The sequence below is a fragment of the Etheostoma spectabile genome, chromosome 13 (genome assembly GCF_008692095.1).
Source record: "Etheostoma spectabile isolate EspeVRDwgs_2016 chromosome 13, UIUC_Espe_1.0, whole genome shotgun sequence".
Taxonomy (NCBI): domain Eukaryota; kingdom Metazoa; phylum Chordata; class Actinopteri; order Perciformes; family Percidae; genus Etheostoma; species Etheostoma spectabile.
In genome coordinates this window covers 24,790,858-24,815,095 of record NC_045745.1, presented here as the reverse complement: position 1 = coordinate 24,815,095, position 24,238 = coordinate 24,790,858, and the positions used below count along the sequence as shown (strand labels likewise).

Below are 24,238 nucleotides of genomic sequence, written 5' to 3'. Positions count from 1 at the left end.
CACTAAGATAACAATAAGCAGCAGTGTTAGAACACTTAACATTTTAACGCTACTGTATCACTTCACATGTACTTTTGAGTAGTGGTGCTGTAAGTTGTAATAAACCAGTGATCCAGAGTCTATGTAGATCACATCTGTTCAAAAGCCCGGAGCAATAACAGACACAAAAGCAGCCACAGCAGAGCTACTAAAACCCGCTCTATTTTCAGTTATCACTCTTGCAAGCCAAACTATCATGAAGTCTTGACCTTCTATAAATAGTTACTCTGACCCAGTCCCAAAGGCCATGATATTTGAAAGGCATATCTTGTTAATGTCAGCAAGAGCCGGCAGACTACTGCTATGAATCGGACCACAGCATTAGGGGGAAGGCTGTGTTTGCTTGGCTCTTTTCAGTAGAATGCAGTGCTGCAAGCTTATCATTATCATTAAAGGGGGGTTCTGTCTTTGGACTGAAATTGGTTAAAAGCTGGATGAATGAGTGACTATTACTTTAATGTCAAGACGTACTGGAGTGGACTGCAATTTAGATGAATGTTGACAGAAAAAGTATTGGAGTAACATCACATCTTTCAAACCATTTGCCACTCTGTTGTATATTTATTTGGTGAAAGTAACACAAATAAGCTAAAATGCTTCTGACACACACCACAACTGAATTATTTGAAGAATTTTTAGAACTTACACAGTATATAAATACCGTCTACACCACTTGCTGTTATGTTCCTTTTATTGTTCCTGCATGCCAAATGACCCCCACAATAGAGAAACCATCACACAACAGATGACAAAGATTGAAGCTGGCATGCCCCCGATTTGTCCATTATGATGAGCAAATTATGTTCTTACATGTCTACTGGCTGTTCTGTCAAATGTTACATCAAGCATTTCAAGACCACACTGACTGAATGAATGCACTTCCTGATAAAATGTGAATAAAAGCCAACAATACTCTCGATGCGAAGGGAAATTTTCAACAACAAATGGAGTTGTTTGGACAGTTAAGCCACTGAACCACATCTACGTGCCAGCCCAACATGACCAGTTTTTTTTAAAATAATTTCTTTATTTTCTATCCACAGTATCTGTCTGTCTTTTCAGCTCACACAGTTATGATCTCTAAATCATGTAATCAGGAAGATGAAGTTTAATTAATTTTGATTACAATTTTACTCCTTAGAGAATATTAAGTCAATTAACTGTGATGTTAATGAATGCTCTGATTGCCAAACAGTGACTACAGTTATTCAGGCGCCTGTGTCGTCAGGGAGGCATTAGAACAGGGTGTAGACAACAACTGATTGACGGTGGCTTGTAAGAGCTATAGGCTGGTGCCAACTAGGATTTATGTGGCAATTCACAGTTTCTCACTATTTGTTGCCTTAAACATGTGTGCTGTTTTTTCATCACACTGCTTTTTTCTATCAGATTAAAAAAGTAGGTAGCCAGTTTGTGTGCAGGCTTAGCATGGAGTAAAATGGAGCATGAAAAGGAGCTTTTTTGTTGACATTTAAGATTGGTTGTGGAGTTTCCAAATATCTTATCATTTCCATAGCAGGCATCTTTTAGCTCTGATTGGCTGCTAATGTTATTGCAAATTGGCATATAGCTGCAATAAAAAAAACGTGTCTGGTTTTGTGGATCTTTTATTTGTTAATTATATACAGTACGTAAATTAGCTTTTTAAACAAATATTAAAATGTTTTGTGTTCTTTATTGATCAGATCGTTTTTTGTTTTTTGCACTACACAACAAATGCTGAGGAGATTTTTGTTTTTTCTTTAATCTTAAAAATATAAAGCTGACATTAAGGTAAATTCTCCCTTCACACAGTTGTAAATGTATCTGAAAGCTGTCACACAGAATAGTGCTGCTTTTGCAGGTGCAATCTATGTCTGGCACCTCCATGTCCTAAACATCATGTTTGACTGCATCCTTTTCATAAGCATTCGATTTTTTTTGTTTTTCTTTTGGACACTTTTTCTTTTTCTTTCTTTTTTCTCAGTTTATTTGTATTCTTGCATATTGCTAGCTGGTGGGGAATTCAGCTCTTTGCAGGGGAGGAAAGGAATACATTTTTCATCTCCTCAACATCAGGATTCAGGTGTCATGGGATTGGCTCCGGAGGCACGTGAAAGAAATAGAAACAAGACTTGTCAGATTGATGTGAGATCCAGTAATAAACTAATGGGAAGCGCAGGGCATGTGGTTCAGTGAAAACATGCCAACTCATTCTAATTAAGGTTAGATGGAAATTCAGACTGTACAGCAGCTAAGCAGCCAAATAATTACATCTCAAGATGATGTGGCTTTAGTTCTCTCTCGCCTCATTCACACATTGACTCACTGACTTTTTTATACTGTCTATAAGTGGGAAAGTTGTTTGCTCTCCTTTGCCTGAAGGGAATTAGCATCTTTGTTTACATCTCCACAAAAATTATGAACTTAAGGTATTACACCTACTACTTGACACACATTTACTTCTGCACATGAGGCTGCAGCAAGCAATAAGTAATTTCTTGTTATAAATGCATTGCATTTAATTAAGTTACATAGTTAAAATATGTTCTAATAAACAACTCCATTAAATGCCATGCACTGTGAAAGTGTTTATCTCCAGTTACCACATAATGATTTTACAATTTGTGAAATGCAATTTTATCTCTCATGGTGGAAAAAGGCATTTAATTGCATCCACACTGAACATTTCTATTGTTTAGAGTTAAAAGGGTTTTGTGTTTGCAGAATACCAATCATCTGATTTGCATTGCATTTCTTGATGGCAATGAATCACAGCACAGCTGGTTCAAAGGGACGTTGTTAAGTTGCAGTGTTTTACTCAGGTCAAATGTTTTTTTGGTCTCACTGTTTAACCTGTAACCATGGGGCCAACACAGATGGAATACTGTCACCTGGTGGTAAATCTGGTAACGTCATATTGGAAACCACCAGCTTTGTTGTGTATTAACTGGATTTGACTAAGAAGCAATAAATTGTAAATGGAGTGCATTTAAAGAATACAAAGCACTTTAGAATGTTGCGACACACACACACACACACACACACACACACACACACACACACACACACACACACACACACACACACACACACACACACACACACTCACATCATTGGTGGTAGGAGCAACTTGAGGTTTAGTGGCACTTTATTTTTTTTTAAAGATTTTTTTCCCTTTTATTAGCGACAGTGGATAGACACGAGATGGGGGATGACATGCAGCAACACACTGGTCCGTTTGAGGAGCACCTTCAGTGATAGACTCCTACACCCACAATGCACCAAAGAAAGCCACAGAAGGTTGTTCTTACCTGTGGCCATCAAACTATATGACTCCTCTCTCTGAGTGTTACACGCTTAAAGTGTCAAAACTGGACTCCCAACACCTACAGTATTTCCACATCATATCTCAATCTTAATATTCTTGGATAATAATGACACAGTGCAATAACGTATCAGTTACATTTGCAATATTTATTTATTCACTGCTGCTACTTATATCAACACAATATTTCCGTACTGTATTTATGTTAAAATTGTGTGTCGAGGACAGGGCTCTGCCAGGTGAGCTACCCAGGCGCCCATAGCTATGTTACTTTGTGTTACTTTATAATTATTGACTCACTCTTTTCTTACTGTTATTTTTACCTTGAATATGACTATGAGCAACTGCAACTAAACAATTTCCCTGAGATCAATAAGGTATTCTGGTGAGATGAGAATTTGCGGGAAAGCATCAAAAATCAGTCTTTGTGTCCTTTTATGATAGAATCAGTTCACACACACATGTTTTCACTCTTACCTGATTAGACATCAGGATTGTGTGGCGTGTACCCTAACCCTTACACCTTAATCACCAGCGTAGCTCCACCTATCTTTGACCTAGGCAAAGGTCTAAACAGAACGATGGGCTATTGCTTGTCAGAGCATCGGCACGGGACTGGATTTAGCGGGTAACATGACACAACACTGCTAATTTACCTAACTTTAGCTATCAACAATAACAGTTTTTGGTTAGGAAAGACTAAGATTAACACAATTTGTTATAAATTGACCTGTGATTAGGGCTGCTACCACAGTCAAATTATTAAAAGATTGTTTCAAATAGTATGAATGATCCTGTCTTTTCGTATTACTTAACACTTGATCTGCTACACAAATCCAACATTAACATTATGACAGACCAATACGTCATTCAGGTTCACCCATTAATCAATATTGCACTCTGCAAGCAAATGATATCAACACAGATTAGATTTAGTCAGTTAGATACACTTAAGGCTTACTATACAGTGTTGTAGTACTTGAAATCGGTCTTAGTCTCAAGACCACTTTTTGAAGGTCTTGTCTTGGAATCATCTGTATTTTTGCTTGTCTACAACTTTGTCTTGTCTCGTTCTCTGATTAAGAAGACTCAGGATTTTATTTCAAGACCACAACTGACTTTTGATTATTTTATCAGAGCATTTCTCATGATGCAAGGCAATAAAACATGTGAATGAAGAAGAATCTAAATTTGTTTCTTGTGGGTGTTTCTTTATGGGAATGTGGATCTTTCAGCTCAATTTGAGTGCCTATGGTTACCATTTTCCACATTTTATCGTGGCATGCAGTGTGGGACTCGCACTGGACTGCGGCCTCGTTTATAAAACTGCGGCAAATTTGAATCAGAAGTGGCATACAGAAATATTCGGATTTATAAAACCGTGTGCTCGCACATCTTACCCCAGTTTCCCTTTAAAGATCACTATTGACTCAAAATGTGGCGCGGCCATGGTAGATTCATGTCATGCCCATAGTTTCCCTTAAATAGACAGTGAAATACCCCAAATAATATTAATGCATACCAACATCATGATCAGGGAGGAAAACAAAGGCAAAGAATTTTACTCAATGTGAAGTTGTAGTTCTTGTAGAGAGGTGGAAAAGAGGAAAATACAGTATGTCTGGAGGGCACTATGTGGACATTACTAATGACAACAAGCTGTAAAGTGACAGCATGTTGCAGATGCAGTTAATGCCACAGACTCATTAGGTCAACCTGTGGCCAAAATTAAAATGAAATGGTGCGATATTGAAGTTGATGCAAAAAAAACATTTAGCCTACATCGAGAAAATATTTTTGCCACGGCACATCGGAGCTGACCCCTCTTGAAGTGGGACCGGCACAGCGTGGTTTCTCCGGGTGCTCCTCTCTGTAACGCTAGAATGGCTTTGTGATTTCTTCATATCATCAGTGCGAGGCAATACTTCGATTTGCTTATCACAATGGTCTCAGTTTAACGTGTTTCATCCATCTTTGGTGTCGCTGTTTCTCATTTCACCCGTTTCTGTGCGTACGTCTGGGTCAGAGTGTACGTAGAGGACCGCACATTTTCTGGTTAAGTTTACTTTTTATACATCCCAATTCTTGCGTAGAGAGAGCAGCTCACAACTTCTTTTGCGCGTACCCCACGTTTATAAATGAGGCCCCTGGTCTTGGTCTTGACTGGGTCTCATCATGACTTGATCTTGTCTTTGTCTCAATCCTCAATGTCTTGGTTTTGTCTCTGTCTCAATACACTCTGTTCTGGGTGATGACTGGTTCTCGGTTTAGGTGGTCTTCACCACAACACTGCTATGAGACCGCAGTACTGCTGACTTTATGTTATCTTGTTTGTTTTTAATATTAACTTAGCTTAATACTTAGCAAACTGCTTATTTATCTTTTTCCATTGGATTCTTCACCCAGAAGAGTCGATCATGGAGGTCATGCCTTCGCGACGAAAACTTGAAGTTTATTTCCTCCTCAAAAATAGGTAATTGAGCACTGTAGTTGTTTTGACCATATCACTGACTATGTAACAACATGAAAATGTTCCAAATGATGCCCGTGGCTTGCACATATATAGCGTTACTGAAGGCTAGCTCTAGTCTCACGCTGAAGTCCCGTTTCCTGCAACAACTGAATTCCCACGAGACTTCAGTGCGAGACTCTTCTGGGCTTTTGGTGAAGCAACCAATGGCGAAAGAGGTAGGTGATGGTACAAACTTTGAATTTAAACAGTTTCTTCACAATGTCTGAGTTGAAAACACATCTAGTTGTCATGTAAGGGCCCTGTTCATGTTCCACATACACTGTAATTGCATTTTGTGTCTGTTAAGAGGCACAGAGGCACGCTTTAGAATATGCCGTCACAACTATTGTTTTAGCTAACTGGGAGCTCTAACCTTTAGCTCCAGCAACTCCAGTTTTGCTAGCACTGATGTTGGTTGTTTTTTCCCCCTATCCACTACTTAGTGACATCTAGCAATCAAGATTTAGGTCATGATCCGGATTTCTCCTTTAAGACACAAAGAATATCTTAGTTTGCTGCAGAATCCCAGAAAGCACATTCAATAACTTGCATGCTTTGCTTAAGTCCCGAGGGCTTTCTCATAATATGAATGTTGCTCAATATTTTATTGCAACTGTGGATACATATCCCTCTGCACAACAGATATGTAATGCTATTTTCTCATGTAGGCCTCAAAACTTTACTCTGCCTCAGTCCAGAACAAAAAAATCAATAATTGCCTTAGACGTGTCACTAAAACACGCACACAAATGTTTGGTAAGGTGTTTTGCCCAGGGTATGATTGCGTCCCAAAGGGAAGGACAAAACGATAACAGCTGGGTGACTGAACATTTTATGATTTAGTAAAAGTAAAACACATGTTTCTGTTCTCTTTGTATTCCCTTTTCATTAGTTGATTACAGCAGCCCTGAAGTGCAAACCACTGCGGCAAAAGAGAAAACGCATCAGCAATTCAAAAAACAGCAAATCGATTGTGATTTGCTTTTGTGTTGTCTGTTATGCCGTTGTGTTTCACATTTTAGGGCGGGCGTAGTCAATACTTTGTTGCACAGTAGTTCTGCAGGTTTTTTTTTTTTTTTTTTTAAATCACCAAAGGCCTCATAGGAACAATAAGAATACATGTCTACAGATATGCTGGAAACTCTGTTGTGTGTGTGTGTGTGTGTCTTCTGTGTTCTGTGGACCACTCCAGTCAACTCTCTGTTAGCGCTGCAAAATTTATACAACGATGTGTGTATAATTTCATTTCATTATTTAATAATTATTTATTTCAATTATTGAAGTCACACATACTTCTGAAATACACCCACACTGACAGATTTTTGTGTTTAACAAACTTTCCCCAACATGCAGTATAACAAGTGTGCCACAATTTTCTCTTATTGACTCTATTATGAAAGGGAAAACATGAAATGGAAACCAAACTCAGACTTACAATTCAAAAAATATACTGTACAGTACCGACACAACATATTCTCTCTTAGCATCAATGTAGTCTGCACTGCCAAATCATAATACAGGGCCAATAGTCACAGCTGAATCATCATACAGATATTGAAATGCAGAAGGCTGAGGAGAGAGGCTAAAGGTAAAATGAGATAAGATGTCCACGATAAAGACAGGAAATCCATACCCACTCAACCTCTGTGCTATGTAGAAGCAGCAAACCATAATGGACATTTAACCTTTAAAATGTGGATGGACTTTTGAAACAATCAGCCCGCTGATGACATTGTTTGGATTTCAGTCCACCGTAACTGATATGTGACTGTCAGGCAGATGTGTTGTGGACATGCTTTAAGTTCATACATTGGCTTTGGGTTAGTAAGCTGAATTTATGGATTTTTGTTAATGGTAATATTTGTTTTTTTGTTTTTTTATACCAATGTGTGCAACAGAATATTGTTGACATATTTCTACTTGGTACACTTGCAAACACTGTAACACTGTATTTTCTGTGATGTTGGAATTAAAAACATTACTAAATGGAATTACCACCAGTGTAAAATTGTAGTGTTGATTTTTAGCAGCGAGGCTTTGAAATGTAGCTGTAAATTCAGCAAACTAACCCAACTCTTATTCAGCCTGTTCGCTCAGACTGAATTGTTTGCAGGCAAAAAAAACATTTCAGAACATTAATTTTTCATACCTCATCCTCAGATTCAAGATTGCTTTGATTTTATCTCTCTCACAAGGAAGGCTTAGACCCATACCTTAACAGGCTTTTAGGGGGTTTGGACGAATGAGACAACTGTCACTGATATGTCAAATATTTAACACTGACTTCACAGCATATCCACGCCTGCTTACAAAACAACATCTGCTGAATGGCATAATGAGTCCAAAGTTAACATAGACAGAGCAGCTCAGATATTAAGCTGGAGCAATCATCCAAAACCAACCAAAACATATGTTTCCCCCAACACAGGTTAAAAGGGTTATGTTCTCCAGCACCAGACTTTTATTGCACTTACATCCCATGGTATTTTCTGTATTTAGTAACAAATTGTTTTGTTTATGGATTTCCTTTTAATGTGTTTTATGTCTCATTTGTCATGTTATACATTACATTACATTTGAGCATTATTTACAAGAATAATACACGTTTGTTAGGTCCTTGAAGTTTACCATTTCAGTTTCCACTTTTCATTTCCATTTCATGAGAAAAACAACTTTTTTTTTATAATTTCCAAAGTTCAAAACATGAATTAAATTCACATTTTAACTTGATCTCAATCTCAGCAGCATCCCCTTGTTCCATCTTCCCTGTGGTTATTGTGATGGGGGAGATCCCAGGGTGGCTGTAGCATTTTCTACAATTGTAACTCTACAGGCTATTACAAACAGCAGACCTCACAATGACAGTTTAGCCGTTGCTCTACAAAATCCAAATTCACATACATCACCTACCTCCTACTGGGATGATGGCAGCTATAGGTCATTTCATTGATATAATTTGAGAAGGTGTTTTTATACACTTTATTTTCTGATGAAATTAATGTAATTAGAAGAACTGAATACGACTGGCAACCAGTCGAACGGCATCATGGAGACACACCTTGTCAGACAGGCAGGTTAAAAATACAATTCTCCTATTACGGCCGGAAGTATGAGTCATTGATGAATCATATTGAGTTTGTCCTCCATAACGTGGAGAGGTTTTTAACAGAATCCCTGCAGCTGGTAAATCTAGCCATGTGCTTTGCTCAAGGACACTTAGGCAGCATGGGGGTGGGGTTGACTAACCCTCACCACTAGGTTCCCATTAAATAAGATGCCACTCCTGTATTGAAATGCTTTATTCTAATATGCTACTAGGATAGCCAATACCTGCTTCAGCTTATCTACCAAAGGTTACGTTTCCGTGGTTAAACGCCGTTTAATCCTCCATGGCAACGGTGCTGTTAGTTTGATGGGGAGCAGGATTGGTCAACTGCAGCTGACCGCGCCCTCAACCCATATAAGCTACCTACCAAACTATTACCACCAAGTGTCGGGGGAATGACGGCTCTGCTGCTGCTCTCGGTGCGGCGGAGGAGAGAAAGCATCTTTGTCTGTACGGAGAAGCTCTGGGCTTCCCTGCCTGTCTGCCTCCATCGACACAGCCACATCTAAAAGATAAGAAGACTATCCTTTCTGAAGACAGAGGTCGCATCTTCATCTGCCGCATTCATCTCTGCTCAATTTAGGATTTTTTTTCCCCCCCACCTTCCTCTCTTTTGTGCTTGCGTTTGCCTGGCTGGAATAATCAAACCCCTCGCGCCGTACCCATGTGTCGGATCGCTGGATGATGCACAGGTAAATGACACCGCACACCTCCTACACAGAGACGACCTTATGGATAAGGTAAATTACCTTCAACGCGTGCTGCGCTAGAAAGCTACAAGATAAGCGATTCCGTGTGTGTGTGTGTGTGTCTCAATGTCTGTGGTCCGGGATTGTTTTTATTCTAGTTCGGAGGATATTGGAGCTGCTGCTCACCAATTATTGCCACTTGTGTTGAGGTGTCTTTTGTAAATGTAACTTTTGCAGCCAGAGAGAATGAGCTTTCATCGACCATCTTTTGTTGTCAGTGTTTACAGTCAGTTGAGGTGGGTGGAGGAGAGGTTTCCAAATCCTACACGGTTGCAGATGAGGTCGCTTAATTGCGTGCCGGAAGACATGTCTTTTGGTTGTGCTACAGCACCTACAGCGGTGGCTATTCTTTTGAATAAAAGCTGCAGCCCGGGCAGAAATATGGAAACGAACCACAAAAAATATTATTTGATATCGCCAGATTCCAAATGCTGGTTTGGCTAGTTTTTTTTTTTTTATATTAGTTTTTTTGTATTTTTTTTTACAGTATAGCCATATAAAAGTGAAGTTCTGGTGGTCTTTGAGTCAGACAGCATACAAGGCCCCTGTCACTGTTATGCTTGAGGTAGCCTATTTATTATTGAGAGGGTTTTCATGTTCTGTGCCAAAGGATTGGGCAGTTTAAAGATAGGAAGCAGAAAGACAGACACAGAGGGAAAACGTAAGCAGCTGCCACATCATCTGTCTGCAACAAAAGAGGCTTTGCCATCTACACATATTACCCTTTAAAATTGGGGGGGGGGTCAAGGAGTTCTTACCTGTTTCTTAAAACCTGCAGCCCAGTATCCACGCCCCCATAGGAAGCTGTTACCTCCGTACAGCAGTTTATCTGGCGCCAGTTCAGCAGGGTTGACCACTGAGGAAGTGATGTGTTTCAAATTAAAGCTCCAAAATACAACATTCTTTAAAAAAAAGACACATGTCAGTCGGCCCTCCACACTCTTTTCTTACACTGTGTAGTATAAGTGGATAAATATGATAAGTGAACAGAGTGAGACCGTTTATTTAATTATTGTCTATTGTTCTAGGATTGCATAAATTGGTGTATGGTCTTTCAATATTATAATATTCAAAGATGTGTTTGTTTTATTTTTTGACTGTCTTCTGGTAATATTGCTTGATTATGGCGGGAGGTGCAAAAGATTCTGAGCTACACCCTTGCACATCTCACATACATACTGCTGCACGCCTATTTGCTTTGCAAATTGTACTCCAACAGTAACACAGCACATGTTGTTACTGACTTCTCTGAGCAGGGAAACTGAAACCTCTGTATTCACAGAACAGCCGGCTAGCTCAGCTTTCCCATTCATCTGACATAGGTGACCACCTCTGCCTGGCTACTGTTGCTTGCTATCTTTCAGCACCTAACTTGTGGACAGCGCACTAGTGTTGCGTCTTCGATCCGCTCAACGTTCTCTCATTGCCACTTGCTGTTTCGCTGTACTCTTAAAATCCCTGTCGTTGAACGGACTGACTCATTTAAATGCTGTTGCATTCTTTAGTAAGCCACTTGGTTTTCTACACAAGAGTCACATTGACAAGGAAGTCATGGCTCGCAGTGCTCAAAACATGAACAACATACTTATGCAATGCTGAGCATGACTTTTTGGGAATACAGTGTCATTATTGTGAAATGTTTTAGGCAGCAATACAACAGCAGGGTGTCTCACAGTCTTGGCTTTTTGTTTTCTTTTTGCTATACTGCATTTTGTATTCCCCTTGTTCATGCTTCACTTCTGTTTGCAGCTGAATACAATTCATGTGTTTATTTTTATTTTTCATCTGCTGTATTTTGACACAGGATACGCCTCTGCCAAGATTTTACTCACCACACTGTATTTTTTGCTGTATTCAGTGCCATCTTTACCATACTTTTGTTGCTATTGTCTGACTCACAAGACATTTGTCTCCATCCTTAGAAGGACATTTAAGGGTTTGGGTAGAGCTATCATTTTTTTTTAGAAAGACGAAAAAAAATGGCCTCACTGCTGCTACACAGAACAACTAACACCATTCTACGAGTAGTAATATTGACAATAATATGTCTAATAATGTTATAGCTTTTAATAGAATTAAGCTACATAGTACATTATGCTACTTTACATACAGCTTAATGATTGAATGGGTATAAGCCATTATCCTGTAAAGCTGCACTCATGTGACTTTTACATTAGCATGGCAGCTGCTGAGTTTGGAAAGGAAATTGTATTTGGAATTAAGATCTCTGGTACAGAGCACCGGCCAATATGCAAAGAGAGATGGATGACATGAAGAAGGAGATGTGTGTGTGTCTGTGTGTGTTTCTGTGTCACAGCTCCACAGCTCCAGCATGCGTACTGAGGAAGTGGAAGGTTACAGATATTGTGTAGCATTGCGAATCGTGTCGCTTCCTCTCTATCCCCATCAAGGTCATATCCACAGACTGAAAGTGGTGGCCCTGGCCTTTTCCACTCCTGGCTCTGGCAGAGGAATGGGGCCCGCGGACCACTGCTGCTTCTAATCAGGGCTGACGCGTGACTCAGTTGCATGCCAGCTGCACAGCCAAACAGGGATTATGTCCCTGGATGGTGAAGACAGAAAAAAAAAAGGTCACTGTTGAGATCTTTGTCTCTACACCTTTGGCGAGTTTGGGTTATTTAATTGTTTGTGCATTATTTATAACAAAATACTTAAATAACTGAACTCATGCACACAATACCAGTCAGATAGCTGGGAGACTTATATTCAGAGTTGTAACACCAGCAGCACACTGTTGGTTAAGTTACTACACGGGTCATTGTGCCACTTGTTTTGAAGAGTAGATAGAAGTAAAACAGTATTAAAGCTGCAGTGTGGGGATCTTTCATCTCCCCTCTCTTCTAAAGAACCAAAGACTCAGTCACTACGAGTGATCTCAAAACCCTAAAAATCACAAATATCAGGAGCTCATTTATTTATTTATCTTTAATGCGTGCCTCTATTTTTGGTGCCTCTTGATGCGTGCTTATGACGTATACCTGCAGGAGAACTTGCAGTACATCCCCCGCACCTATGAGCATTTTATTTTACTTTAATTCTTTCTCTCAACATTGAGTTTTTAAAATAATTTGGCACATCCCCTCCAGAAACGTTTTTTGGACGCTTCCTAGGATTTTTTGCCGTAGCTTCCGCCATACTCCAAGCTACTGCATTGTCACTCTGGTCCCTCCCCCTTTCCTGCCCACTGGTTGATGTAAAACACATCCTTCCAGTGTGCCACCGACAATAAACATACTGTGAAAAACCGAGAGCTTTCCCTGGCACCAATAGGTTAATCAGCATTGTGTCAACTCGTTTGTCAAGGGCTTGCATGTACTGTAACAGACGTTCATTTATATGTGAAAGTCCCAGCTGTAAAATCCATATATGGACACTGACATTTCTAGAATAAGAAATAAGGCAAATGCAGTGGCAACAGTAAGGGAAAAGTTGATTGATATCATTATATATCCTTGAAATAATAGTCAGTGAAATTGCCAGTTATTTTCACCACAGGTGGTAAAGTAGGTGGAATGGAACGGAAGGTGGTCTATAATTTTCCTTGAGCAGAATGCTACTCAGGATTCAGCAAATGTTGCTACATTGGAGTCTGTCATACTGAGAGAACAAAAATGTTCTTTGAATAGCTCAGCTGTGGTTTATGAAATATGTGAATGACAAAAATGAAAAAGATCAAATTTTAGCTTCAGACATGAAGAATGAACAAAGTTTATTGTGTATTTATTTCCCAGTTTATTTCGTTGATGCAATGGTGCTCAACTTTAAATGTCCTAATGTCATTTCAGTGGACAAGTTCAGGAAGTATATTGAGGAGATAAATAAGGAAAAGTCAAACCTGCCAAGTTAATAGTCAGCTTTTATAACTGATGGATTTAAGGTTGACGCTGCAATGTCCTATTAGCTTCTCATTTTGATTAGCAAGGTATTGTAGACCAGTAATAACAAAGACAAACAGAAATGAAACAATGTAAGTGATCATAATCGCACAACAAGTTCTGAGAGTGCATATAAAAGCCCCTGAAGGTGATAGTTATAATAAGCATTCACTATTAAACTGAAGATACATGACCCAGCAGTTAAAGAAAGTAGGGTTGTCTTTCTGTTCCATTCAGGTGTCTTTTGCAAATTCAGAAGTGTTGCATTGCATTGCAAATGTAAGTATTTCAGCCACTCCATTGTTGTTACTGTGTGACAGCATGAGAAAAGGAAGCTGAAACTGCACTGTTAACCAAAATATGCCCAGGAAGCATGATCAGTGCCCTTAGAGATATAAAACACAATATCACAATGTCAGGATATACATAATGCAATTACAGAGCTCAGAAGACGGCAACGCAACAAGGCCTAAGTCTTACTCCACAGCACTGCTAGGGAAAAGCTGTAATACTCTGTATGCTCTAATATCATTTTGAATCTGCATTTTTACTTTAGTACAAGTTAGAGCTACACATTAGTCACAATTTTATCAAAATCGCAACATGAATATATATCAATATCCAAATCACGGGGGGGTGCACAATTTGTTAAAAGCCAAACGTGTCAAACCATTCTAAAATAAAGTATTGTGGGGCTGCAGCGACGTCCCAGTCTACAAATTGTATCTTACAGACTAAAGGAAAAATCTTTGTGTGGTACAAAATCTCTTTTTTTCAATAATTTTTTTTTAATGAAAAGAAGAATAATGATACAAATATGATCATTCCATCCAATATTGTGAATCATGTTGCAATCCCAATATCAGTCAAAATAATTGCAATTAGATATTTTCCTCACATCGTGCAGCCCTAATACAAGTACAGCTGAGCGGTGTGATAGGCCTAGATATTCTCTGTTAGATTTTGTCGTACGTAACCTCATGATATACTTTGTGTGTTTTCCTTATCCCAAAGGCTAAATTACAGCTAAGTAGCCCTAATTAGGGAGCTTAATTAACTGGGAACAACCATGAAATATCATCACATTACTGTATGTTGATAAACTGTACAACAATATTCAAGTATTTAAACAAGAATGGTGTGATATTTGGGTTTGCCATCCCTTAATGCAACTTATGTTTTAGTAATGAATCTCTATGAAAAACAAGTCTAATAACAGACTGGATCAGTATTGCACTATTCATGTTAGCTTCTTTCACAGTACATTAGTGTCATCTTTAAATAAACATGTGCAATAGCCAATTTCTTTTACTAAAACACCATTGACATGAGAAAGTTCAGACATTTACCTTGACTGACTCTCTTAATATGCTTTATCTACATACATCACCTCAGCAGCTGCTAACTTTGAAATAAATAAAATATCCCAACTACAGTTTGGCCAGTTGAAACGCTTTGATTGAACTTACATCAGATCTGTTGCCAGGGACTTCTGACGGGGCTGCCAAGGTCTTACACTATCTTAGTTTCTGATCGCTCAATGAATCTTTCTCTTTCATTCCAGATGTTACTCTCACAGGCACAGGCATTCATCTTTTTGGGGTAATATCCATGGGACCCGTTCACGGTGACAGGTAGCTTGTGCGTGGGTAGAAATAAGAGCCGAAAACCTGGTCGTAAGAGTTGAAAATGTAAGAGCTGAGGTTAAAGGAGCACAGTCCTGTAAGCTTTCCTTGCTCCTTCCTTATCATGTCACATTAAGGCAGATGGCAGATTAACGTGGATGCAATTGATCAGTGAGTGGCATATCAGGCTGGGCGTGGATCAAGAGATTTTTAGCAGCTGCCTGGCTGTCCATCCATCACGCTGATCTCTGCTGGGCCTGAACTGAGCCTGTCACACTTAGATGGCCAACTGACTGCAGCATAGGGGGATGGTGTGGTAAACACCGGGATAGTCATTTATTTCAATTCACTCTGTGTCTGCAGGCATCCCTCACGGGGAAAAGATTACTGCTAATTTGTTATAGTATGCATCGGAAATCTCATCTAATACATTGCAAAATCAAACTTACCCTTGCCCGAGGCGGCTTCATCTATAAAGGCGCTTGTTTCATGTGTCCTACCTGTGTGAGGAGGCTCAATACCGTATCGGTGTCCGCATTCATTGTGTCTTAGTGGAGCTCTCTGATCCCGGCCAAAGAGCTGTGTGTGTGTTTGTGCGTGTGTGTGTGTGTGTGTGTACAGAAAAGAATCAGAGTAGGATGCTTGCTTGCTCGCTCCCACTCTCCGTTTTGTCTGGTGGCATCCTCCTCAGGATGAGATGTGACAGCACTGGATGATCTAATCATGGATGTCACAGCATAGCTGCTTATTAACTGAGATTTCAAGGGCAAACATTCCCATCATTAGTAGTATACTATATAGTCCTGAGTGATGGCTCCTGGTAATGTCACTGAAGCACAGGAGGGACTATTTGTCTCATTAATTTTTTTTTGCGCGTATATTTTGAGATGTGTCTTTATGATGACCTAATTTTTTAGAACACACTTTGATATGTAATGTTCAGGATGAAATCTCAGTTGCAATTTAAGTATTCTCTGAGAGTTGAAGGGGAAGGAACTGTCATTGATAGTAAGGATCATTTGCTTAAATGATGGTTATGTTTTAGACAATTTGCACACTCAGTGTGGAGAGGCAGTCTGAAAGATGTGCACATTTATGAAGTTTCACAGTAACAGAAGGGCTTTGTTGATCTATGATATGTGTACTGTAAATGTTATATATATTGTATATGTATAAAAGATCCCACATTACATGTCTCTGAGCTATAGCTCACTGTTTTTTACTGACTTAATAAGCTCAATAAATGCTTTTAATATTTAGATTTTGTCTTCTGCATGTAAAGCTAACCTCTGCATTTTCGTAGTAATTGAAAACCTCTGTTAACAAGAATCTTATTAGTTTTATAATCTTTGATGATAGAAATTCATTGTGCTTGCTGTCTTGTATTTAGCCTTGCTGGTCTGTTGGTTCAATACTTTGGCTCAGAGAGAAATGTTTTGATTAATCAATTGACCGAAAGGTTTAAAAAGAAAAAAGAGATTTTGATCATCTGAAAATGTAACTAATAATTTTAGTCATTTTTCAAGCAAAAGCCAAAAAACGATAGTTGCAGGTTCTCAGATGTAGAATTTGCTGTTTTTCATAGCTTTTCATTATAGTTAATACTAGATTTTTTACTGACATTGAATGGTGTCTCTTGGGGCTCTTGTGTTTGTTAACTGTCACAAATTTCTTTCTTTAATAGACCAAACAATGAATCAAGAAAATAATCAGTAGTGGCAACCCTAATTTCAAAAAAAGGAAAACTTCTAATCCTATTGAATAAGGCAAGTTTGGCAGTGCACCCCAGGTGCCAAAGCAAAAGGGTCTGATAGCTAAAACAAAGAAAAAAAATGCATGGTTGCCAGGCAAAAAAACCTAAACACTAGAGGTGCAACGATGAATCAATTAGTTGTTGGTATTAAATTAATTGGCAACTGTTTTGATAATCGATTAATATTTTTTTATTAAAAAAAAAAATTGATTCATGTCTCATGTCACCAACCTGAAGCTACAACGCAGGGCTGATTTTGGTCTGAACACCCGCTTCGACAGGAAGCATTTCCCTTAAATAGCACACTGTATCATCAGAATATCAAATGCATTTTTGAGGCTTAACGATTTTCCCACTCGTTCCTCGTTTGGCTTACCTGCATGAGATTGATAGCGTCTGACTAAATTGCACTCCACGCCGTCCTCTGCCTGCCACACACATCACTCGTTATTTTGTGCTGAAACGGAGTTGAGTGGGTGGCAAACGGACAGAGTCTTTTTGGAAAAAAATGGTTAAGACAAATATTTCTGTTCAGTTAGGATTATGTTCCGTGTGTAATAAAAAACTGATGTATGAGTGAATAGATTCAATGTTGACAGTCAATATACCATGGCTGAGCCCTGTCTAATGTTGTTTAGGACCCTTTGTGCCTCAGCTGAGCCCCTGATAGCCACCCCCCGACGTCCACCTCTGAGCCTGATAAGGGTGGTTCACTGATCTTGCTGGATTGGATAGAGACTTTGATTATAGCAGGTTCATTTTGCAGTGCACATCCATATAAACTGGATGCTGCCTGCTGTCTTGTCATTTAAATCACATTTTTTGCTGTGGGAACCCAACCGAATTGAATCTCTGTGGAAAGCATTTCAAATCATATTACAACTATAGCTATGCAGCAAACATGTGCATGCATTCAATTCTTTACTACGCCTACACTGCATTTACATTTACCTAATGAGGAAACTGTGCACAGTACCATGTTTACGCTTGTAGCTAGTGTTATGTAGTTTGCTAACTAATTACCTGGCTTGCTGGTTTGTGAAAATGTCAGCTGTTATAGTGCCCTGCATCACTGAGAAAACAGAAACTCCTCTTCTGTCGACAGACACACACTCGACATACACACTGAATAGTATATTATAGTATAGATATTTTAAATTGGTTGTTGTGTCTGTCGTCAAAGCCACAGCACCATAGCTGCTTATATTTATCACACTTAAATCTACAGGTGAAATTTTTCTCTGTATGCCTGTATCTGTGAGCTTTCCCAGCAAAACAAATTGGCAACTTGTGAAGAAACATAAAAGACGCACGTACGCACACGCACACATACACACACACACACACACACACACACACCACCGCCAACGCCACGATCATGACCTCAATTGTTGCAAAACGGTTTACACATTTATTATTGTTGAATCTTTAAATTTAAAATCCATATTTTCATAGGACTACTTTCGTGTCACTGATATAAACAATTTGTGCAGCACACAGTGTGAAGAGAGTGCCAGTACAAACCTTATCATTTTCAGCACTGCAGATATTAAAAGGGTTCTACGTCTCTGCAAATTATGCAACATATAAATCATCAGGATAACAGCTGATGCAGAGATATGAGTTAACGGTCAAGGAGGGGATCAAGTGGATAATGAAGATGAGGATAATGACGGCTGTGTTGATGATGAAGACTACAGGCCTGATGGCAGGGGTGATGATGCAGATGTTGATGAGGCCATTGATTATATGTCTTAATCTTGCAGCTGAACTAAAAGGCATTCCACAAATGCAAAACATCTGTGAGAATAACATACAGAGAAAATCACGACTAAAAGCAAATGTTTATAGTTGGGTATGGTTTGACATTTTTCATTGCCGGTGCTGCCATGATTCCTTAGTTTGGTACCAATTCCAAATTGATTAATTTTTCACTACCTTGGTTTAATGAATATAAACATGTTTTTCTATTAAAAACCTTTTTAATTAACAAAATAGACCAGCATACCAATGCTACAGTAGTAATAGGACGTTTCAACGTTTTGGGAAATATGCTTTTTTGCTGTTCTGCAAAGAGTTACTGGATTATGTGCCTGCTATTTCTTAGTCTTTACCAGTTGCCTGGCAACCAGTGGAGACTTCAGGAAGTTACTGGTCCAAGAAATAGTTTGTTCCCCTTGTTTCCAGTCTTTGTGTTAAGCTACTGTATGTTAGCCAACTGCTGGCTGTAGCTTTATATATAATTGTACATTATATACAGTATAAACACTACTTGTCAAAAGTTTGGGGTCACTGACAAATTTCTATTCCACTCCATTATATTAAACACTCCATTATTATCCATAATAACATCTGATCTGAGTGGGTGGCTGATCTTTAATGCAATATCTACATTGCCCATTATCAGCAACCATTCATCCAATGTTCCAAAGGCACATTCAGTTTACTAATCTGATATAAAAAACAAGCTGCACTGGTTAAAAAAAACAATGCAACGGATCTCAGCAGGGATTCTGCCTATAATGCAGGGACCCCAAACCTTTGACCTTTCCTTCAAGAAATTCAACTTTTATGAAACAGATGCAGAAACACATGCCACTGAGGTCAAGATCCAAACAGGGTAGCATCAAATATAATTTTCTATAAAACAAGGACAATGGCCAGCTGCAATAACTCATACTGTAATATTGACACCACTTAAAGAGTTAACACTACAACAACTCAGCCAGCTCCCTCCCCCCTAGCTACTGAAGAAGACACATTCTCACCAAAAATAAATAGTAAATGTCATCAATGTGTAATTAAAGTTTAAAGTCTCACACCAGTTACTATAGGGAAGTGCATGTCCATCATAAAAGATTGAGTTATCCAATGAAGTTGCGTCCAAAAAAAGACTGAGGAAAAAGAAGAAGGAATAATATGTAAGATTCATAAAGCCAGAAGGAGAAGGGAGTGTTGTTAGATACATTTTGAAGTTGGGACACTAATGCACTGTGAAAAAATATGTCACTACTAGTACTGAGAGGCTGAAAATGCAAGGCAGACGCCCACAGGAATCAGGAAACAACATCAGTATGTTCCAATTACAACAAAATAATCACACGTTCCTACATGTCATGTGCAAAGGGGGTAGTGTTTAAGAAAGGGAATCACAGCATACAACAGAAGTTGCGTGACAAAAGTCAAGGTGACACTTAGAAAAATAGCATCGCCTTAGTGTTTCATGCACACATTGCTGGAAGAAAAATGGGATCTGGTGATAGGGTTTAATAGGAAACCAAATTAAAAGCTGGCACTGTCAACACTTATTTTACATTTAATAAATGTGAAATGTATGAATACGCTAATTAGCTTTCTTGTTGATGGATAGATAGAAGAGAAGATACCACACTCGTGTTTGCATTAAAAGCTACATCCAGAAGACGCTTAGCTTATCTTAGCATAAAGCTCTGTGCCATCAAGCAATGACAATGTAAATAATCTGTAATGTCATCTAACTCAGTAGGCTGAAAGTGGTAAAGAAAACATACAAAAATATCTTCCATGTAAACCACAAAGCCAGAACAATGTGACAATAATTATGTATTCCAGAAAATTTGTAACATAGCATGCAGTATATTATATAAAAAATCCATAAATGAATGCCATGATTACCAAATGTTCATGCTCTACTTCAGGCATAAAACTCCAACATTTTAGGATTTAAGCTTTACTTAAACTGGCAAATGACTATGCAAATACATTCGCATCTAGACTATTACTGTTCAAAGATGGGGACTTCTCTACAGAACTCCTAACCTGTACTGTAGAAGAGAGAGAATAGAAACCGGTCAACAAATAACATCCTTGTCAAATTACAGCTTGGTACAAATCACAAATAACCTGACTGACAAATTGCTTTAAACTGACCTTTTAAAAGGAAATAGATCTGCTAATCACCATGAAATCAAGGGAGGTTCAACTCCAAAACTCTAATGTATTAATGTAGTTGACGTTCACGAGACATTTGCTCTGCTTTTATCTGAAAAGCTGCAATAAAAATTGGTAAATATCAATAACAACTATTGAATGGATTGCCATGGCATTTTTTATAGACCTTCATAATAGACATGGTGTAATTTAGACAGAATTTGTGGTTTTGAGTGAAATGTCTAAACTATTGGATGGATTGCCATGAAATTGGGTTCAGGCATTCATGCCCCACTCAGGAGGAATTTGTTTTGCTTTGGTGATCCCTTAACTTTTTTATCAAAACCACTCATCAGGTAAGATTTTTTATTTTGTCCAATATTTAGTTCTTTGTCCTCATTACAGTACCATCAGTATCAGCTGTACTTAAAGGGATACTTCACCGATTAGCATTAAGCTTTGTGTCAGTAGAAACCCGGTTGTATTTTTGAACGTGCATTTTAGATGGGAAAATCTCAGCTTTCAAATACTTTACAATACTTTACAGCTCCATCACTTCTCCCTCTTTAGACTCACTTTTAGTACACAAAAACACACATATATATATATTTTATATCTGTAATATTGTGATGCATATTTATAGCGGAAAATCCTTTTTTCGAATATTGCTAGCATAACTTCAGCTCTGTTTTGGATACATTTGGTAATCTAAATGGAGGAGGCAAAATAGGAGCTTGAATGTCTTACAATTCAAGTCTTGATATATAATTAAGTTAAAGAAAACTCCTCAGCAAGGCTGCATTCACTAAGAAGTCGCTGGCACGGAGAACACAGACAGAATTTATTCCGACCTAAAACCCAGCAACAACAGATCACTGAGGCCGCTTTTATAGGCGCCTAGTAAACAGTGTAAGAAGCTTCAGCTGGGCTCGACTGAGGTAGCAGCTTGTTAGAGTGATCCCACACAGCTGAGCAGCCTTCTGTGGCTCCATCCTGGGTGCTGCAGGGTGGAGGGCGGGTGCTGTCCTTGTAACGGTGCTGTAGGTCCCAAGGCAGTATCTGAGTGACAACCCCCTACTGCCTTTTGCTCGCTTATATTTGCATGTGTATCCTATTTATATACTCTACTTTCAATGCAGCAGATTTAACTGTTTTTTAACTGACCAGAAGCTTATAGTGTACATGTTTGAAAAAAAATCATTATTCATTAAGTATACTGATTGTTATATTTATATTGTTATTGCTCTCAGTCAGCCTCTTTTTTATTTCCATTGTACATGTATGGTATATGTCCTTGTTTATCCTCATAAATTTGCAATACTGTACACACATAAAAGATATATGTGAAACATGCTTTCATGTGTGTGTACATACACATAGGAAATCCTTAAAGATGGGGGTACTATTTTAATAATAAACATAAAATCATCTGTTAATCTGTAGTTTATTTTTTGGGTTGATGTCTCTAAATTGCTTGTTTTGTCGGATCAACTGTCCAAAACCTAAATATACTGTATACAGTTTAATATCATATATGAAAATGACTTGCTTGAAAAATGATATACTAATAATTTATTTTTAAAATAGTTGAATCGATTAATGCTCTGTGTAGCTTTGGTTTCAATCAATCTGTTACTTTACTTCACATGCATTATTTGTTACTCAAGCAGGCTGATGTATTGCTCCTCATTCAGTCCACTAATAGATTAACTATTGTTAAGTCTAATGAAAGCTTCTGCTGATTGTGGGACTTAGTGTGTTGATTGAATATGGTGGTGGAGGAGGAACAAGAAGGTGGAGAGTAGTGCGGTACCAATCAATGTATTTGGCACATCCCTTGAGGAACACAAACCGTGACCTGCCAGGGAGATTATGTGACATTTATGGCATCAAGCTGCTTCACCTTGATTTTATCTCTGTGTTGTGTGTATGGCTTTAAAAGCCTTGATGGGTTTATCCCAGTAATGTCTATCTTTTGTTTATTTTGTGTGTCTTTCTGTACGGTATTTATCTACTCTGGGTACAGTTCAACAATAAACCACATGTACAATGTGATGAAAAACAAATACTGAGTCACTTTGAAGGTGCTTGGAAAGATTTTTAGCATTCTTGCTCTACTTAATTGCAATTTCTGCAAAGTTCGAGATATGCAAATCTTGAATACAATTGGCAGTTTTTTAATATGGAAATCAAAATGGTGACATGTTGTGGACGTAAGGTTTGGTGGAGCATTGATAATCTCCCAGTCACTCTTTTTGTCTGCTGTGCATCAGTACCTCTCTGTGTGCTGAGCTGACTCCAGGGTCTTCTGAAGAGAACAACTACAGTTACACAACTACATTCACAATGACTACATTAGGTTTGATATTTTAAAGATTCATGACTAACTGTCATTGTACTCTGACCATAGAGGAGAAAAACATAGATGCAGTTAAGGGAACTGAGATGTACCCTACTGTCTCCTGGGGACCACAGATTAAATAAGAAGTAAATATATTCTAAACTAATTTGGAGGTAGGACAATTTTTTTCAACCAATCTTCTGATATATCAGCAGGACTTTGAACTCTTACATGCCCTCTACACTACCCCTCTGAAAAAAAATGTGCATGTGTGTGTGTGTGTCTCTGGGTTATTTGAAGAAATCAATTCCCAGTTATGCTCCATAATTAGTAAAACATGCAACTAGACAGATGCATAAATGATTCATAATGAGCCTGCAAACAAAGCCAAACTTTTTCGTCTTTGTCAGCTTTACCATTAATGAAAGCATAAGCTAAACAATTTGAAGCAATTAAAAAGAAAAATGGATTTAAAAAAAATTAGTTTGGAGACAAAGTTCCAAGGCAGCAATGATGTCTTTAATCCAATGTTTCCATCAGAGACAACGTCTAAGTGTATGTAGGTCAGGCCCATCTTTGTTCCATACCGGGCCAAATTAGATTTAAGTTTTTAATTGGTTAATTAAAAAGTGTGTATCATTATTGCAGTCAATGTCTCCATGTATGATTAATAGTAACACGCTCTTTTCTTGTTTAACATGAAATGCTTTCAATGATTCAACAGACTGTACCATTTCTCCCTGATGTCTTACTCAGAAGACAGGTCTGTTCTGTTAATTGTACAAAGGGCTGTGAACTCGAGAAACATTGAACAGGCACCCAGTTATGTGACAGCAAGATATCACCAATATTATAAGCACATGTAAAAAAGGACCACCGACGGTTGAAGGTTTTCTCATTGACCATGTTTGTGCAACACAATTCAAAAATAATAATAATAATAATATTAATTTTGTCTTATATAGCGCCTTTCACAAACCCAAGGACGCTTAACAAACAAG

General features: G+C 38.4%; 1 protein-coding gene across 14 annotated transcripts in view; it reads left to right on the top strand.

Moving 5' to 3' along the window:
• Positions 1-9,208: 9,208 nt before the first annotated feature.
• LOC116699997 (neurexin-2) overlaps positions 9,209-24,238 on the top strand; it is a 143,562-nt gene continuing 128,532 nt past the window's right edge. For 4 of the 14 annotated variants that reach the window (XM_032532780.1, XM_032532778.1, XM_032532779.1 and 1 more), the window contains exon 1: positions 9,215-9,656. The gene's annotated coding sequence lies outside the window, so the exon portion shown is untranslated. Of the gene's footprint in view, positions 9,705-24,238 lie in introns of all 14 variants that reach the window. The other 10 variants (XM_032532774.1, XM_032532771.1, XM_032532782.1 and 7 more) reach the window with 9 other exon arrangements.